This window comes from Tasmannia lanceolata, unplaced genomic scaffold (assembly GCF_043159265.1).
Source record: "Tasmannia lanceolata isolate RefF3 unplaced genomic scaffold, GAP_Taslan_0.1 ptg000003l, whole genome shotgun sequence".
Lineage (NCBI taxonomy): Eukaryota > Viridiplantae > Streptophyta > Magnoliopsida > Canellales > Winteraceae > Tasmannia > Tasmannia lanceolata.
Genome location: NW_027518680.1, coordinates 30,803,449 through 30,822,551, shown reverse-complemented (window position 1 = coordinate 30,822,551; position 19,103 = coordinate 30,803,449). Strand labels below are relative to the sequence as shown.

General features: G+C 45.1%; 1 long non-coding RNA gene and 11 other non-coding genes across 12 annotated transcripts; 1 reads left to right on the top strand and 11 right to left on the bottom strand.

Moving 5' to 3' along the window:
• Positions 1 to 346: 346 nt before the first annotated feature.
• LOC143871830 (5S ribosomal RNA) lies at positions 347 to 465 on the bottom strand. The gene has a single exon (XR_013246585.1). It is a non-coding gene; the product is annotated as a 5S ribosomal RNA (ribosomal RNA).
• Positions 466 to 1,062: 597 nt separating this feature from the next.
• LOC143873123 (5S ribosomal RNA) lies at positions 1,063 to 1,181 on the bottom strand. The gene has a single exon (XR_013247844.1). It is a non-coding gene; the product is annotated as a 5S ribosomal RNA (ribosomal RNA).
• A 176-nt stretch (positions 1,182 to 1,357) lies between these two features.
• On the top strand, positions 1,358 to 5,239 carry LOC143854177 (uncharacterized). The gene is made up of 2 exons (XR_013237447.1): positions 1,358 to 1,917; positions 4,750 to 5,239. It is a non-coding gene; the product is annotated as an uncharacterized LOC143854177 (long non-coding RNA).
• A 7,871-nt stretch (positions 5,240 to 13,110) lies between these two features.
• On the bottom strand, positions 13,111 to 13,229 carry LOC143871829 (5S ribosomal RNA). The gene has a single exon (XR_013246584.1). It is a non-coding gene; the product is annotated as a 5S ribosomal RNA (ribosomal RNA).
• Positions 13,230 to 13,756: 527 nt separating this feature from the next.
• On the bottom strand, positions 13,757 to 13,875 carry LOC143874549 (5S ribosomal RNA). Its single transcript, XR_013249225.1, has one exon. It is a non-coding gene; the product is annotated as a 5S ribosomal RNA (ribosomal RNA).
• Positions 13,876 to 14,472: 597 nt separating this feature from the next.
• LOC143874650 (5S ribosomal RNA) lies at positions 14,473 to 14,591 on the bottom strand. The gene has a single exon (XR_013249322.1). It is a non-coding gene; the product is annotated as a 5S ribosomal RNA (ribosomal RNA).
• A 597-nt stretch (positions 14,592 to 15,188) lies between these two features.
• On the bottom strand, positions 15,189 to 15,307 carry LOC143871827 (5S ribosomal RNA). Its single transcript, XR_013246582.1, has one exon. It is a non-coding gene; the product is annotated as a 5S ribosomal RNA (ribosomal RNA).
• Positions 15,308 to 15,904: 597 nt separating this feature from the next.
• On the bottom strand, positions 15,905 to 16,023 carry LOC143871826 (5S ribosomal RNA). The gene has a single exon (XR_013246581.1). It is a non-coding gene; the product is annotated as a 5S ribosomal RNA (ribosomal RNA).
• A 597-nt stretch (positions 16,024 to 16,620) lies between these two features.
• Positions 16,621 to 16,739, bottom strand: LOC143873121 (5S ribosomal RNA). Its single transcript, XR_013247842.1, has one exon. It is a non-coding gene; the product is annotated as a 5S ribosomal RNA (ribosomal RNA).
• Positions 16,740 to 17,336: 597 nt separating this feature from the next.
• On the bottom strand, positions 17,337 to 17,455 carry LOC143871825 (5S ribosomal RNA). Its single transcript, XR_013246580.1, has one exon. It is a non-coding gene; the product is annotated as a 5S ribosomal RNA (ribosomal RNA).
• Positions 17,456 to 17,982: 527 nt separating this feature from the next.
• Positions 17,983 to 18,101, bottom strand: LOC143874548 (5S ribosomal RNA). Its single transcript, XR_013249224.1, has one exon. It is a non-coding gene; the product is annotated as a 5S ribosomal RNA (ribosomal RNA).
• A 597-nt stretch (positions 18,102 to 18,698) lies between these two features.
• LOC143874649 (5S ribosomal RNA) lies at positions 18,699 to 18,817 on the bottom strand. The gene has a single exon (XR_013249321.1). It is a non-coding gene; the product is annotated as a 5S ribosomal RNA (ribosomal RNA).
• Between the last annotated feature and the right edge of the window lie 286 nt (positions 18,818 to 19,103).

Below are 19,103 nucleotides of genomic sequence, written 5' to 3'. Positions count from 1 at the left end.
CAAGGGTAGCTCACGGCCAGTAAACACCTTCCGACCGGATTCATGACTCGCATCCACTAGTACACTCATCCGCTATAGCCTGTACGTCACTGAATCTAAACAAACCCCCGCTATAATTTGACTGCAAATGAAATGTCAGAACGAATTCCGTTTATCGAATCAAACGACACTATCACCCCGCCATAATAAAGACCGGACGTATTTGAATTCACCATCCGGAAGAAAATAAAAAGATCCGAACCGAAACGTAGGAGGCGTCGCACTAAACGTGCGTTTCAGTTCGCATCGATGTTCCAGAACCGAAAGATTGTTCGAAAAAAGTGGTAGATAGCCGAAAAAAGTGACAGGGGTGCAACACGAGGACTTCCCAGGAGGTCACCCATCCTAGTACTACTCTCGCCCAAGCACGCTTAACTTCGGAGTTCTGATGGGATCCAGTGCATTTGTGCTGGTATGATCGCACCCAGCATGCCTTTCCATTGTCAAAGTAATAAAGAGTTTCCACTCGCATTGTCGTACGAAGTCCATTTAAATGAAAGTGCGAAAAAATCCTGCTAGATGACACCGGATGGACGATCCGAGCATGTCGGGAAGCCGGATGACCGCCAGGGCTGTCATCGCGCGATTAATCTTCCCGAGTACCCCCGAATCAATATAAGAATCGCTACGATCTGACGGGCGGATCAAAAGTTATCGTCGGAACGATATTTGTGCACCAAGGGTAGCTCACGGCCAGTAAACACCTTCCGACCGGATTCATGACTCGCATCCACTAGTACACTCATCCGCTATAGCCTGTACGTCACTGAATCTAAACAAACCCCCGCTATAATTTGACCGCAAATGAAATGTCAGAACGAATTCCGTTTATCGAATCAAACGACACTATCACCCCGCCATAATAAAGACCGGACGTCTTTGAATTCACCATCCGGAAGAAAATAAAAAGATCCGAACCGAAACGTAGGAGGCGACGCACTAAACGTGCGTTTCAGTTCGCATCGATGTTCCAGAACCGAAAGATTGTTCGAAAAAAGTGGTAGATAGCCGAAAAAAGTGACAGGGGTGCAACACGAGGACTTCCCAGGAGGTCACCCATCCTAGTACTACTCTCGCCCAAGCACGCTTAACTTCGGAGTTCTGATGGGATCCAGTGCATTTGTGCTGGTATGATCACACCCAGCATGCCTCTCCATTGTCAAAGTAATAAAGAGTTTCCACTCTGTAGACACCCCATTTTGTTTTGGTTTTAATCAACAAATAAATTAGTGTGTTAAATCCATGTGAGAACCCCCTCTATCATTGATTTATATGTTTTAGGTCATTAATATCTTGATCTGACTTTACGGATCATCAATCGGGACAAAATAAGCTAGGGTCACTTCATAGCCCGGACCCTGATTCCATTCCGAGACCCGATTTCCGTAAATCGTTAGATCAATGGCAGATCTTGACCTGGGTCTAACCATCCAAAACCACCTAACCTCTCCTCTCATCCTAACCATCCAAACCTCACCTAACCTCACCTAACCTCTCCTCTCATCCTAACCATCCAAACCTCAAACCTCACCTAACCTCACCTAACCTCACCTAACCTTACCTAACCCCACCTAACCTTACCTAACCTCATCCTCTCATCCTAACCATCCAAAACCACCTAACCTCACCTAACCTCCTATCCCATTCTCCTATAAATACCCTCTCATCCCACCATCCAAGGGAGAAGAAAAAAGAACCCCTCTCTTAGAAAATTCATCCCTCTCCCTCATCTCTTCAAGGGTTCGGCCATCCTTGCCGGATCGGGTGATTTTATACGTTGGGTGATATATATCAAAAGCAGTCATTATCAAGCAAGGAATCATCTTCAAGGAATTAACATCAAAGAAAAAATCAAACACAAAGTGGGTTTCCAAAGAGGTAGGCATTTATTTCAATTCTATGTAGGGTCTGTTTTCATGCATATCTTTTACTTTAAAAGAAAAACCATGTTAGGAAGCATGTAGGGTCCGTTTTCCCCCTGGTTAGCCTCTGGTTAGACCCTGGTTGCACCCTGGTTCCCTACTGGTTCGCACCCTGGTTCGATATTGGTTCGCACCCTGGTTCCCTGCTGGTTCGCACTTTGGTTAGACCCTGGTTGCACCCAGGTTCGCTGCTGGTTGCACCCAGGTTCCCTCCTGGTTGCACCCTGGTTCCCCTGCTGGTTCGCACCCTGGTTCCCTGCTGGTTCGCACCCAGGTTCGCTGCTGGTTGCACCCAGGTTCCCTGCTGGTTGCACCCTGGTTCCCCTGCTGGTTCGCACCCTGGTTCCCTGCTGGTTCGCACCCTGGTGCACCCTGGTCCGCACCCTGGTTTGTACCCTGCTTCCTCCTAGTTAGACCATGGCTAGTCTCGGGTTTGCTCCTAACTTAGACCCGACTCACTTGACCCTAACCATTAACCCAATCCAACCAAGTAATATCCCAACACAATCCGAGTCGCATGTCTGAATCCATTTGGCCGAATCTCATAAGCCCGCCCACTTTGAATTCCGAAAATTCAAACCCTTGATGATTCCTATATGCTCAATTCTTTGATGCAAATTCCCAATTCCAAAATCCCATTGCTAGATCAATGTTTCTGAATCTCAAGTCCAATGCTCAAATGCAAACCCGATTCCAGATACAAATACCAATTCTGTCTTCCAAAATCCAAGCAACCTCGCCAGTGGAACTACGTGTGGCTTGATCCCCATCACGGGATACGTAGGCAATTTGGCACTCCCAAGTTCAGTCGCTCCTTTCTCTATCTTTCCCATTCCCTCACACTATTCATCATCTCGATTCATCTCGTGTCTCTCGGAACCATTGGATTATGGTTTCCGTCGTAAGAACCCTTAGAGCCCAATTTAGGAACAATGGTGTCGTGTCGTGTTGTGTCCTAAGTTTTAGGGAGTCCTAGAGTTAGGAGTCCAGCCTCATCACGGACGTTTGCTATGTATAGCAACCGTGCCATAGGTCTAGTTACACTAGTCACCCAATCTTTCCCTAGGACAAGCCTAGTAAACTAGGATGTAGGCAAACCTGCATTAGTCTAAGGGACCATTTGCATTTAGATGAGAATCATATAGCATCTTAGATGAAATCCTAAGATAATAAAATCCTCAACTTGAATTAAATAACTTCTCCTAAAACTGTTGAAACAGTCAATCCCGTCTAGGTCGGTGTCCTAGTTGAGTTAGGCATAAGTAGCTTAGCTTAGGTGCACCGAACTACGTCGACTCTGATCCCAGTGAGGCTTGGGTACGTAGGCAGCTTGGATGTCTGATGGCATACCACCCGCGAGTCGGCACCACAAACAAATTGTGGTGTTTTGTATATTAATTTTCTTGTAAATGCTTAATCAAATCACTTAGGACTTTCCATGAAATTAGAATTTTAGGAGAACTTTCACTTAGATTGAATCCAGACAAATTAATAAATCAAGATACACATTTAGGATTCACATTGAAATTAGATCATAGGATGCATGTCACTTAGTTCGCACATTAACATAGAGTTGAATGAGCCATTTAAAATAAATTTAAAAGAGTTAGCTTTTGGAATCGAAGACCGATTATCGGGCAAGAATGGTGCATGTGGTGGATAACTCCCCATACCTTCCATTCTCGTAACCAGGTAGCGAGTCTAGATTTCTGGTTAATTACGGGTCCTAGATCCCACATCTAGGTGGCGACTCTGTCAGTCTCTTTCGTGTGGAATTCGGATTGCCTTAGTGATCCCAAGTTCACAGGAAAGATTAATTCAAATCAATATTAAAATGCACACGCCAATCGCGTGGGTACGAGAGACCAAGAGAGAGAGTGCATGGCGGCTCGCGCCCCACCCCTCTCGCGGGATCGTGTCCCACAGTCTGGCGACTCTGCTGGGGACCACCTAACTTCATTAAAATTTCAAAAGATAATTCATTTGAATTTAATTTAACTGGCTCATAAAAACTCTATACTTGTTAGATTAGTTTGTCTCGTTTTATTTTCTCATCACATTTTACTCGAACTTAATTTAACAAAACCTGAAGGCATCATAGATTGCGCGAACTTATTGCACACACTTACATCACTTGCATCTAAACCCTTGCATTTCACATGCACACACGTCCTATTTTAGGAACCCGGAGTGTTATCTAGCATGGTTGACTGGGATTTCATCACCTGGTGCCTCTGTGCTAGAGAAGCATTCCACCCTTAGCCTGGTACCTTTATGGTACGTAAACGGATCTCTTGTTCACGTACTGATACGCCGGACACTGGTACAGTATATCGAGCAGGGATTCGCGCTAAGGGAACTCTTGGCCTTACCCCTAGATTAACCCACACATGCATGTAGTATACGAGCACATGTGCATCACGTGTGTGAGCCTAGTTTAGGATATCCTACCCATTGGTGTCTAGATTAGGCCGTGGTCCATCTTCCAATGGTCACGATCGGTCCTTATATACACGAACAAAGTCATGAGTCGAGATTCTCTCTCCACTCCGATAGATTAGGATTAAGGTTGATGCCTTCAGGTAACACTGATAAAATGTGAAAAAAAAAATTCCCTTTGAGTTAGGATATAAATCCCATCATTTCCAAAGATCTCATAGGATTAGTCATTCATGATCTATCCGTTGAAAGCAATCTTATGCTATCTCATCTAATCTTTTGATCGTGCGTCTTTCGTTCTTCTGTCATACGATTCGATCGTATCTTCATGTCATCCCCTAACTGGCAGATGCAGAATCTCACAATCTTTCGATTATGCGTTCTCATGATCTGATCATGCCTGGTCCAGATAATCCAATCTTGCTTGTACCCCTGGTCTGTTCCTCCTCTAGGAGCTACCTTTTTCAAGATTATTTTGCTAAGTCCTTCAGAGTTCACTCTCAGAATCCTTGAGCTAGGGGCATTTCCCTATGCGAATCAGTCATCATTGTCCAAAATTGAAAGTATCAGCCATGATGATGTTCAGAACGAACCAGCCTTCGCCGAGCCTTCAACGCCAAACAGTTGCAGCAGTTAAAGTTTTAGTCACTTACTATTTTATGTTGAGTCAGTCATCATGGTCAGTATAATTGTTGAGTCCGGTCTTACAGTTCTAGGTTAATGCCTAGTCTAGGCAAGTTATCTTTTGTTTTTCTTTTAGAGTTGTGAATCCTGAACATGTTCAGGATAGGTTGTCAGATGTAGTATCTTTTTCTTTAAATAAAGTTTCAGTTCCAATAGTTCACTTGTGTCTATTTCTTAAGTGTGCTTCTGATCTTAAAATAAGACTCCCTCCTCAAATGAGAACAAAATTGACGAAACTCCACTTGAGTCACAACGATTACTTGAACAAGAGGAGGAGCGCCAATCCCAACCTTTCAAAGATGAAATTGAAATGATAAACACTGGCACTGAAACTTTGATTCAGTGAATGCCGATTGAAAATACATTACCCTCTAAAGAGTGTGAAGAATTGATAAAATTATTTCAAGAATAAGAAGATTGTCTAGAAAAGCTACAACCGATACCAGGGGCAAGACATAGATGGAAAGCTCAAAGAAAATGAATGAAGTGAATATCATATGCTATGCAAGGGGCATGGAGTAGAAACAACTTTCATATTTCCAATCGATGACCTTGGTTCTCAAATTCATAACATGAAGCCATCAAATTCGAGATAAGAAGTTCAAGAGCAAGCATTGAAAAGTGATCATCAGATATCAAGAGTTACAAATCCATAGATGGAGGATGTCGAAGAACAAGTTTCGCTCTATGAAAGCCGAAAGCACGCATTAGAATCTTGAAAGAAGAAAATCCATTATCTTACCTGGAAATGCCGTCAAACTCCGTGAAAAAATAAAAAAAAGAGAAAAAAAAGAAATAAATAATCAGTACCAGACAGACTCTAGTAACCTAGATCGATTCCCAATCTGAACATCGAAAGGCCTCCTTTGGCCGATTAAATCCCAAAATCAAAACCCAATGTCAAAAGAATACCGATTTGCAAACCCTTCGAGCCTAAATCAAATTTTCTTGAAAACCCATCAAACTTGGGGCATTCCCCCGAACTACGCGAGACCTGATCCCTATACTGGGGTACGTAGGCAACTCGGTTGAACCGAGTTCGGTCGATTCAAAAAGGAAAAGAAATTCAATCCTTTCAAAAAAAAAAGAGAGGGACAAGTTCCAAAAGAAGAGAAGTTAATTGTTCCAGAAAGAAAAGAAAAAAGGAAAAAAAAATCAAACAATTTATCTTCAAACTAGGGGCATTCGCCCTGAACTACACACGACCTGATTCCTACCTTGGGATATGTAGGCGACCTGTTCACAGGTTCGGTCGAAATCTTTGTTGAGCCTTAAGCCATTCTTTGAAAAGCCCTATCCTACCTATAAAAGTCCTTCTGGTGTTCAGAACTAATGAGCTAGGTCCTGAGATACAATAAAAAAATGAAATGATGATGAATAAGAAAAATAACGGAGTTTGAAGATCTGCTAGACTGAAAACCTGAAAGGGCGGTCTAGGCAAAATTTAAGATCATTCCCCTGCTAAGTTGAAAACCCGAAAGGGCGGCTTAGGCAAAAGCTAAGGGGATAGCCTGCTGGATCGAAAACCTAGAAAGGTGGTTCAGGCAAAAGTTAAGGCTAGCGCGGTCCGCCAAGTTAAAAACCCTGAAGAGGTGACTTGGTCACGGTAAGAGAATCAGTATAAGAAGGCAACAGCCGGTATCAAGACTGAAGATCAACTGAAGTTCAAGCAAATTCAAGTGATATCCTCAAAACTGGGGGCATTGAAGCTAAGCAATCTTAGGGGTCGTAATTAAATTCTTGAGGCATTACTGTTTCGAGGAAGAAGTCCGGTGTTTACCAATTGAAAAACTATTCCTTGAAAGGATAGACTTACCAAACAAAACATTAACTAAGTCAGAAGCATCACTATGTTTGTCAGTATAGTCAGTCAATCTTTATTATTCTAAGTTCACTCCTTCAGGGCTGCTCAATCCTTTGAGTAGTGCCTTTCATCTAAGTTTTCTCTTTAGAAAGAGTCAATTGTCGTTCCTATGTCCAAATGATGTAACTGTCTTGGTGAAGGAGGCCAGGCCTAGGCAGCTCCCTGCAATTATACCTGAAAGAGCTCGAGAATTTAGTCAAACAACTTCATTTCAAAGAAGATCAGCTCAGAAAAATTCAGAAGTAGAAACATCAGAAAGCCCAGCTTCCGTAAAAAGATCATACCCCAGGAAGGCACCTTAAGCTTGGAAGAACCTCAGATGCAATGGTGGTTGAGCCAATTTCTCAGAAAGATGAACCATTCAAATTCATAATTCCCTTCCGGTTAGTTATCCTGGTCAAGAAATGTTTATCTAAACACCTGTCAAGAAGCAGATCCCGCTTTTCCATGTTAATATCCAAGAGAGTCGTTGTTCTAAATTACCAATCTCAAATGTCTTGTTCAAGGTTTCAGTTATCAAAATCCCCAGAAGACAAGACCAGCAGTCTCTTTGAGAAAAATCTTGTTGAAGTTTCATAAAAATGTTCCTAATCCATTCTTGCTAGTAATGGTTCTTCGTTCCAAAGGTTTGCCGTTTCATCATTCGTCAAAGTCCTAGTTTCCAACATCTTTGTCGGGCACGATCCATAATATCCCCGATTTCATTGAGTTCAAAAAAATAAAAAATTCATCAAATCCAATCTTACGTCAAATTCAAGTTCATGGAAAATCCCTAACGGTGCCTCATCTCTCGAGTCCATTTGTGAATGGTTTCGTCTTCTCCTTGAGCCCATTTGTGAACGGTGCCTCATTTTCTGAGTTCATTTATGAATGGTCTCATGTCCTCCTTGAGCCCGTTTGTGGACGGTGCCTCATTTCTCAAAAAATCAAAAATTCATCAAATCCAATCCCCAATTCAAAAAATCCAATCCTACGTCAAATTCAAATTCATAAAAATCTCTAAATTTTTCATTGTTGAATTCATCAATCAAAGCTATCTTGTGTCGTCAAGTCCGTTTGTGAACGGTGCCTCATTTCTCGAGCCCATTTGTGAATGGTCTCGTCTTCTCCTTGAGCCCGTTTGCGGACGGTACCTCATTTCCCAAAAATAAAAATTCATCAAATCCAATCCCCGATTCAAACAAATCCAATCTTACGTCAAATTCAAGTTCATGAAAAATCTCATGTCCTCTTTGAGCCCTTCTGTGAAAGGTGCCTCATTTCTCGAGGCCGTTTGTGAATGGTCTCGTCTTCTCCTTGAGCCCGTTTGCGGACGGTACCTCATTTCCCAAAAATAAAAAATTCATCAAAACCAATCCCCGATTCAAACAAACCCAATCTTACGTCAAATTCAAGTTCATGAAAAATCTCATGCCCTCTTTGAGCCCGTTTGTGAACGGTGCCTCTTTTCTCGAGGCCATTTGGGGATGGTCTCGTCTTCTCCTTGAACCCGTTTGTGAACATGTTTCTCATTCTCTGAGTCCATTTGTGAATGGTCTCATGTCCTCTTTGAGCCCGTTTGTGAACGGTGCCTCTTTTCTCGAGGCCATTTGTGAATGGTCTCATCTTCTCCTTGAGCCCGTTTGCGGACGGTACCTCATTTTCCAAAAATAAAAAAATTTATCAAATCCAAATCCTTAATTAAAAAATAAAAATAAAAATCCATTCCTACGTCAAATTCAAGTTCATAAAAAAATCCCTAAATTCTTCGAGCCCGTTTGTGAACGGTGCCTCATTTCTCGAGTCCATTTGTGAATGGTCTCGTCTTCTCTTCGAACCCGTTTGTGAACAGGTGTCTCATTCTCTGAGTCCATTTGTGAATGGTCTCATCTTCTCCTTGAGCCCGTTTGTGAACGGTGCCTCATTTTCTGAGTCCATTTGTGAATGGTCTCGTGTCCTCTTTGAGCCCGTTTGTGAACGGTGCCTCATTTCTCGAGTCCATTTGTGAATGGTCTTGTCTTCTCCTTGAGCCCGTTTGTGAACGGTGCCTCATTTCTCGAATCCATTTGTGAATGGTCTTGTCTTCTCCTTGAGCCCGTTTGTGAACGGTGCCTCATTTCTCGAATCCATTTGTGAATGGTCTCGTCTTCTCCTTGAGCCCGTTTGTGAACGGTGCCTCATTTCTCGAGTCCATTTGTGAATGGTCTCGTCTTCTCCTTGAGCCTGTTTGTGAATGGTGCCTCATTTCTCGAGTCCATTTGTGAATGGTCTTGTCTTATCCTTGAGCCCGTTTGTGAATGGTGCCTCTTTTCTCGAATCCATTTGTGAATGGTATCGTCCTCCTTGAGCCCGTTTGTGAACGGTGCCTCATTTCTCGAGTCCATTTGTGAATGGTCTTGTCTTCTCCTTGAGCCCGTTTGTGAACGGTGCCTCTTTTCTCGAATCCATTTGTGAATGGTATCGTCCTCCTTGAGCCCGTTTGTGAACGGTGCCTCATTTCTCGAGTCCATTTGTGAATGGTCTTGTCTTCTCCTTGAGCCCGTTTGTGAACGGTGCCTCTTTTCTCGAGTCCATTTGTGAATGATTTTCTATCCTCCTTGAGGCCGTTTGTGAACGGTGCCTCATTATCCAAGTCCATTTGGGAATGCTTCTTATCCTCGTTGAACCCGCTTGTGAGCGGCGTCTCATCTCCTTCTAAAAACTGTTTGAGAGCGATCTTTGTCCTTTCCCTTCAGAATCCATTCGAAAATGATATCTCATTCTCTAATTGCCCGTTTGTGAACGGCGCCGCATCGAGTTTTTATTATTATTCAAGTTCTAGGGTTTCATCTAAGGTTTTGCATTATGTTAAGGTGCGTTGTGTCTAGAGAGTCCTTTGTCGATTAAAACTACGCAAAATGGTTCTGTCATTTTTAACTTTGGTATTCAATGACTACGTCATCTCTACCAAAGAGGGGCATCTGTAGACACCCCATTTTGTTTTGGTTTTAATCAACAAATAAATTAGTGTGTTAAATCCATGTGAGAACCCCCTCTATCATTGATTTATATGTTTTAGGTCATTAATATCTTGATCTGACTTTACGGATCATCAATCGGGACAAAATAAGCTAGGGTCACTTCATAGCCCGGACCCTGATTCCATTCCGAGACCCGATTTCCGTAAATCGTTAGATCAATGGCAGATCTTGACCTGGGTCTAACCATCCAAAACCACCTAACCTCTCCTCTCATCCTAACCATCCAAACCTCACCTAACCTCACCTAACCTCTCCTCTCATCCTAACCATCCAAACCTCAAACCTCACCTAACCTCACCTAACCTCACCTAACCTTACCTAACCCCACCTAACCTTACCTAACCTCATCCTCTCATCCTAACCATCCAAAACCACCTAACCTCACCTAACCTCCTATCCCATTCTCCTATAAATACCCTCTCATCCCACCATCCAAGGGAGAAGAAAAAAGAACCCCTCTCTTAGAAAATTCATCCCTCTCCCTCATCTCTTCAAGGGTTCGGCCATCCTTGCCGGATCGGGTGATTTTATACGTTGGGTGATATATATCAAAAGCAGTCATTATCAAGCAAGGAATCATCTTCAAGGAATTAACATCAAAGAAAAAATCAAACACAAAGTGGGTTTCCAAAGAGGTAGGCATTTATTTCAATTCTATGTAGGGTCTGTTTTCATGCATATCTTTTACTTTAAAAGAAAAACCATGTTAGGAAGCATGTAGGGTCCGTTTTCCCCCTGGTTAGCCTCTGGTTAGACCCTGGTTGCACCCTGGTTCCCTACTGGTTCGCACCCTGGTTCGATATTGGTTCGCACCCTGGTTCCCTGCTGGTTCGCACTTTGGTTAGACCCTGGTTGCACCCAGGTTCGCTGCTGGTTGCACCCAGGTTCCCTCCTGGTTGCACCCTGGTTCCCCTGCTGGTTCGCACCCTGGTTCCCTGCTGGTTCGCACCCAGGTTCGCTGCTGGTTGCACCCAGGTTCCCTGCTGGTTGCACCCTGGTTCCCCTGCTGGTTCGCACCCTGGTTCCCTGCTGGTTCGCACCCTGGTGCACCCTGGTCCGCACCCTGGTTTGTACCCTGCTTCCTCCTAGTTAGACCATGGCTAGTCTCGGGTTTGCTCCTAACTTAGACCCGACTCACTTGACCCTAACCATTAACCCAATCCAACCAAGTAATATCCCAACACAATCCGAGTCGCATGTCTGAATCCATTTGGCCGAATCTCATAAGCCCGCCCACTTTGAATTCCGAAAATTCAAACCCTTGATGATTCCTATATGCTCAATTCTTTGATGCAAATTCCCAATTCCAAAATCCCATTGCTAGATCAATGTTTCTGAATCTCAAGTCCAATGCTCAAATGCAAACCCGATTCCAGATACAAATACCAATTCTGTCTTCCAAAATCCAAGCAACCTCGCCAGTGGAACTACGTGTGGCTTGATCCCCATCACGGGATACGTAGGCAATTTGGCACTCCCAAGTTCAGTCGCTCCTTTCTCTATCTTTCCCATTCCCTCACACTATTCATCATCTCGATTCATCTCGTGTCTCTCGGAACCATTGGATTATGGTTTCCGTCGTAAGAACCCTTAGAGCCCAATTTAGGAACAATGGTGTCGTGTCGTGTTGTGTCCTAAGTTTTAGGGAGTCCTAGAGTTAGGAGTCCAGCCTCATCACGGACGTTTGCTATGTATAGCAACCGTGCCATAGGTCTAGTTACACTAGTCACCCAATCTTTCCCTAGGACAAGCCTAGTAAACTAGGATGTAGGCAAACCTGCATTAGTCTAAGGGACCATTTGCATTTAGATGAGAATCATATAGCATCTTAGATGAAATCCTAAGATAATAAAATCCTCAACTTGAATTAAATAACTTCTCCTAAAACTGTTGAAACAGTCAATCCCGTCTAGGTCGGTGTCCTAGTTGAGTTAGGCATAAGTAGCTTAGCTTAGGTGCACCGAACTACGTCGACTCTGATCCCAGTGAGGCTTGGGTACGTAGGCAGCTTGGATGTCTGATGGCATACCACCCGCGAGTCGGCACCACAAACAAATTGTGGTGTTTTGTATATTAATTTTCTTGTAAATGCTTAATCAAATCACTTAGGACTTTCCATGAAATTAGAATTTTAGGAGAACTTTCACTTAGATTGAATCCAGACAAATTAATAAATCAAGATACACATTTAGGATTCACATTGAAATTAGATCATAGGATGCATGTCACTTAGTTCGCACATTAACATAGAGTTGAATGAGCCATTTAAAATAAATTTAAAAGAGTTAGCTTTTGGAATCGAAGACCGATTATCGGGCAAGAATGGTGCATGTGGTGGATAACTCCCCATACCTTCCATTCTCGTAACCAGGTAGCGAGTCTAGATTTCTGGTTAATTACGGGTCCTAGATCCCACATCTAGGTGGCGACTCTGTCAGTCTCTTTCGTGTGGAATTCGGATTGCCTTAGTGATCCCAAGTTCACAGGAAAGATTAATTCAAATCAATAATAAAATGCACACGCCAATCGCGTGGATACGAGAGACCAAGAGAGAGAGAGCGGCGGCTCGCGCCCCACACCCCTCTCGCGGGATCAGGGTACCACACTCGCACTGTCGTACGAAGTCCGTTTAAATGAAAGTGCGAAAAAATCCTGCTAGATGACACCGGATGGACGATCCGAGCATGACGGGAAGCCGGATGACCGCCAGGGCTGTCATCGCGCGAAGAATCTTCCCGAGTACCCCCGAATCAATATAAGAATCGCCACGATCTGACGGGCGGATCAAAAGTTATCGTCGGAACGATATTTGTGCACCGAGGGTAGCTCACGGCCAGTAAACACCTTCCGACCGGATTCATGACTCGCATCCACTAGTACACTCATCCGCTATTGCCTGTACGTCACTGAATCTAAACAAACCCCCGCTATAATTTGACCGCAAATGAAATGTCAGAACGAATTCCGTTTATCGAATCAAACGACACTATCACCCCGCCATAATAAAGACCGGACGTATTTGAATTCACCATCCGGAAGAAAATAAAAAGATCGGAACCGAAACGTAGGAGGCGTCGCACTAAACGTGCGTTTCAGTTCGCATCGATGTTCCAGAACCGAAAGATTGTTCGAAAAAAGTGGTAGATAGCCGAAAAAAGTGACAGGGGTGCAACACGAGGACTTCCCAGGAGGTCACCCATCCTAGTACTACTCTCGCCCAAGCACGCTTAACTTCGGAGTTCTGATGGGATCCAGTGCATTTGTGCTGGTATGATCGCACCCAGCATGCCTCTCCATTGTCAAAGTAATAAAGAGTTTGCACTCGCACTGTCGTACGAAGTCCGTTTAAATGAAAGTGCGAAAAAATCCTGCTAGATGACACCGGATGGACGATCCGAGCATGACGGGAAGCCGGATGACCGCCCGGGCTGTCATCGCGCGAAGAATCTTCCCGAGTACCCCCGAATCAATATAAGAATCGCCACGATCTGACGGGCGGATCAAAAGTTATCGTCGGAACGATATTTGTGCACCAAGGGTAGCTCACGGCCAGTAAACACCTTCCGACCGGATTCATGACTCGCATCCACTAGTACACTCATCCGCTATTGCCAGTACGTCACTGAATCTCAACAAACCCCCGCTATAATTTGACCGCAAATGAAATGTCAGAACGAATTCCGTTTATCGAATCAAACGACACTATCACCCCGCCATAATAAAGACCGGACGTATTTTAATTCACCATCCGGAAGAAAATAAAAAGATCGGAACCGAAACGTAGGAGGCGTCGCACTAAACGTGCGTTTCAGTTGCAACACGAGGACTTCCCAGGAGGTCACCCATCCTAGTACTACTCTCGCCCAAGCACGCTTAACTTCGGAGTTCTGATGGGATCCAGTGCATTTGTGCTGGTATGATCGCACCCAGCATGCCTCTCCATTGTCAAAGTAATAAAGAGTTTCCACTCGCATTGTCGTACGAAGTCCGTTTAAATGAAAGTGCGAAAAAATCCTGCTAGATGACACCGGATGGACGATCCGAGCATGTCGGAAAGGTGAATTACCGCCAGGGCTGTCATCGCGCGATGAATCTTCCCGAGTACCCCCGAATCAATATAAGAATCGCCACGATCTGACGGGCGGATCAAAAGTTATCGTCGGAACGATATTTGTGCACCAAGGGTAGCTCACGGCCAGTAAACACCTTCCGACCGGATTCATGACTCGCATCCACTAGTACACTCATCCGCTATAGCCTGTACGTCACTGAATCTAAACAAACCCCCGCTATAATTTGACCGCAAATGAAATGTCAGAACGAATTCCGTTTATCGAATCAAACGACACTATCACCCCGCCATAATAAAGACCGGACGTGTTTGAATTCACCATCCGGAAGAAAATAAAAAGATCCGAACCGAAACGTAGGAGGCGACGCACTAAACGTGCGTTTCAGTTCGCATCGATGTTCCAGAACCAAAAGATTGTTCGAAAAAAGTGGTAGATAGCCGAAAAAAGTGACAGGGGTGCAACACGAGGACTTCCCAGGAGGTCACCCATCCTAGTACTACTCTCGCCCAAGCACGCTTGACTTCGGAGTTCTGATGGGAGCCAGTGCATTTGTGCTGGTATGATCGCACCCAGCATGCCTCTCCATTGTCAAAGTAATAAAGAGTTTCCACTCGCATTGTCGTACGAAGTCCGTTTAAATGAAAGTGCGAAAAAATCCTGCTAGATGACACCGGATGGACGATCCGAGCATGTCGGGAAGCCGGATGACCGCCAGGGCCGTCATCGCGCGATTAATCTTCCCGAGTACCCCCGAATCAATATAAGAATCGCTACGATCTGACGGGCGGATCAAAAGTTATCGTCGGAACGATATTTGTGCACCAAGGGTAGCTCACGGCCAGTAAACACCTTCCGACCGGATTCATGACTCGCATCCACTAGTACACTCATCCGCTATAGCCTGTACGTCACTGAATCTAAACAAACCCCCGCTATAATTTGACCGCAAATGAAATGTCAGAACGAATTCCGTTTATCGAATCAAACGACACTATCACCCCGCCATAATAAAGACCGGACGTCTTTGAATTCACCATCCGGAAGAAAATAAAAAGATCCGAACCGAAACGTAGGAGGCGACGCACTAAACGTGCGTTTCAGTTCGCATCGATGTTCCAGAACCGAAAGATTGTTCGAAAAAAGTGGTAGATAGCCGAAAAAAGTGACAGGGGTGCAACACGAGGACTTCCCAGGAGGTCACCCATCCTAGTACTACTCTCGCCCAAGCACGCTTAACTTCGGAGTTCTGATGGGATCCAGTGCATTTGTGCTGGTATGATCGCACCCAGCATGCCTCTCCATTGTCAAAGTACTAAAGAGTTTCCACTCGCATTGTCGTACGAAGTCCGTTTAAATGAAAGTGCGAAAAAATCCTGCCAGATGACACCGGATGGACGATCCGAGCATGTCGGGAAGCCGGATGACCGCCAGGGCTGTCATCGCGCGATTAATCTTCCCGAGTACCCCCGAATAAATATAAGAATCGCTACGATCTGACGGGCGGATCAAAAGTTATCGTCGGAACGATATTTGTGCACCAAGGGTAGCTCACGGCCAGTAAACACCTTCCGACCGGATTCATGACTCGCATCCACTAGTACACTCATCCGCTATAGCCTGTACGTCACTGAATCTAAACAAACCCCCGCTATAATTTGACTGCAAATGAAATGTCAGAACGAATTCCGTTTATCGAATCAAACGACACTATCACCCCGCCATAATAAAGACCGGACGTATTTGAATTCACCATCCGGAAGAAAATAAAAAGATCCGAACCGAAACGTAGGAGGCGTCGCACTAAACGTGCGTTTCAGTTCGCATCGATGTTCCAGAACCGAAAGATTGTTCGAAAAAAGTGGTAGATAGCCGAAAAAAGTGACAGGGGTGCAACACGAGGACTTCCCAGGAGGTCACCCATCCTAGTACTACTCTCGCCCAAGCACGCTTAACTTCGGAGTTCTGATGGGATCCAGTGCATTTGTGCTGGTATGATCGCACCCAGCATGCCTTTCCATTGTCAAAGTAATAAAGAGTTTCCACTCGCATTGTCGTACGAAGTCCGTTTAAATGAAAGTGCGAAAAAATCCTGCTAGATGACACCGGATGGACGATCCGAGCATGTCGGGAAGCCGGATGACCGCCAGGGCTGTCATCGCGCGATTAATCTTCCCGAGTACCCCCGAATCAATATAAGAATCGCTACGATCTGACGGGCGGATCAAAAGTTATCGTCGGAACGATATTTGTGCACCAAGGGTAGCTCACGGCCAGTAAACACCTTCCGACCGGATTCATGACTCGCATCCACTAGTACACTCATCCGCTATAGCCTGTACGTCACTGAATCTAAACAAACCCCCGCTATAATTTGACCGCAAATGAAATGTCAGAACGAATTCCGTTTATCGAATCAAACGACACTATCACCCCGCCATAATAAAGACCGGACGTCTTTGAATTCACCATCCGGAAGAAAATAAAAAGATCCGAACCGAAACGTAGGAGGCGACGCACTAAACGTGCGTTTCAGTTCGCATCGATGTTCCAGAACCGAAAGATTGTTCGAAAAAAGTGGTAGATAGCCGAAAAAAGTGACAGGGGTGCAACACGAGGACTTCCCAGGAGGTCACCCATCCTAGTACTACTCTCGCCCAAGCACGCTTAACTTCGGAGTTCTGATGGGATCCAGTGCATTTGTGCTGGTATGATCACACCCAGCATGCCTCTCCATTGTCAAAGTAATAAAGAGTTTCCACTCGCACTGTCGTACGAAGTCCGTTTAAATGAAAGTGCGAAAAAATCCTGCTAGATGACACCGGATGGACGATCCGAGCATGACGGGAAGCCGGATGACCGCCAGGGCTGTCATCGCGCGAAGAATCTTCCCGAGTACCCCCGAATCAATATAAGAATCGCCACGATCTGACGGGCGGATCAAAAGTTATCGTCGGAACGATATTTGTGCACCGAGGGTAGCTCACGGCCAGTAAACACCTTCCGACCGGATTCATGACTCGCATCCACTAGTACACTCATCCGCTATTGCCTGTACGTCACTGAATCTAAACAAACCCCCGCTATAATTTGACCGCAAATGAAATGTCAGAACGAATTCCGTTTATCGAATCAAACGACACTATCACCCCGCCATAATAAAGACCGGACGTATTTGAATTCACCATCCGGAAGAAAATAAAAAGATCGGAACCGAAACGTAGGAGGCGTCGCACTAAACGTGCGTTTCAGTTCGCATCGATGTTCCAGAACCGAAAGATTGTTCGAAAAAAGTGGTAGATAGCCGAAAAAAGTGACAGGGGTGCAACACGAGGACTTCCCAGGAGGTCACCCATCCTAGTACTACTCTCGCCCAAGCACGCTTAACTTCGGAGTTCTGATGGGATCCAGTGCATTTGTGCTGGTATGATCGCACCCAGCATGCCTCTCCATTGTCAAAGTAATAAAGAGTTTGCACTCGCACTGTCGTACGAAGTCCGTTTAAATGAAAGTGCGAAAAAATCCTGCTAGATGACACCGGATGGACGATCCGAGCATGACGGGAAGCCGGATGACCGCCCGGGCTGTCATCGCGCGAAGAATCTTCCCGAGTACCCCCGAATCAATATAAGAATCGCCACGATCTGACGGGCGGATCAAAAGTTATCGTCGGAACGATATTTGTGCACCAAGGGTAGCTCACGGCCAGTAAACACCTTCCGACCGGATTCATGACTCGCATCCACTAGTACACTCATCCGCTATTGCCAGTACGTCACTGAATCTCAACAAACCCCCGCTATAATTTGACCGCAAATGAAATGTCAGAACGAATTCCGTTTATCGAATCAAACGACACTATCACCCCGCCATAATAAAGACCGGACGTATTTTAATTCACCATCCGGAAGAAAATAAAAAGATCGGAACCGAAACGTAGGAGGCGTCGCACTAAACGTGCGTTTCAGTTGCAACACGAGGACTTCCCAGGAGGTCACCCATCCTAGTACTACTCTCGCCCAAGCACGCTTAACTTCGGAGTTCTGATGGGATCCAGTGCATTTGTGCTGGTATGATCGCACCCAGCATGCCTCTCCATTGTCAAAGTAATAAAGAGTTTCCACTCGCATTGTCGTACGAAGTCCGTTTAAATGAAAGTGCGAAAAAATCCTGCTAGATGACACCGGATGGACGATCCGAGCATGTCGGAAAGGCGAATTACCGCCAGGGCTGTCATCGCGCGATGAATCTTCCCGAGTACCCCCGAATCAATATAAGAATCGCCACGATCTGACGGGCGGATCAAAAGTTATCGTCGGAACGATATTTGTGCACCAAGGGTAGCTCACGGCCAGTAAACACCTTCCGACCGGATTCATGACTCGCATCCACTAGTACACTCATCCGCTATAGCCTGTACGTCACTGAATCTAAACAAACCCCCGCTATAATTTGACCGCAAATGAAATGTCAGAACGAATTCCGTTTATCGAATCAAACGACACTATCACCCCGCCATAATAAAGACCGGACGTGTTTGAATTCACCATCCGGAAGAAAATAAAAAGATCCGAACCGAAACGTAGGAGGCGACGCACTAAACGTGCGTTTCAGTTCGCATCGATGTTCCAGAACCGAAAGATTGTTCGAAAAAAGTGGTAGATAGCCGAAAAAAGTGACAGGGGTGCAACACGAGGACTTCCCAGGAGGTCACCCATCCTAGTACTACTCTCGCCCAAGCACGCTTGACTTCGGAGTTCTGATGGGAGCCAGTGCATTTGTGCTGGTATGATCGCACCCAGCATGCCTCTCCATTGTCAAAGTAATAAAGAGTTTCCACTCGCATTGTCGTACGAAGTCCGTTTAAATGAAAGTGCGAAAAAATCCTGCTAGATGACACCGGATGGACGATCCGAGCATGTCGGGAAGCCGGATGACCGCCAGGGCTGTCATCGCGCGATGAATCTTCCCGAGTACCCCCGAATCAATATAAGAATCGCTACGATCTGACGGGCGGATCAAAAGTTATCGTCGGAACGATATTTGTGCACCAAGGGTAGCTCACGGCCAGTAAACACCTTCCGAC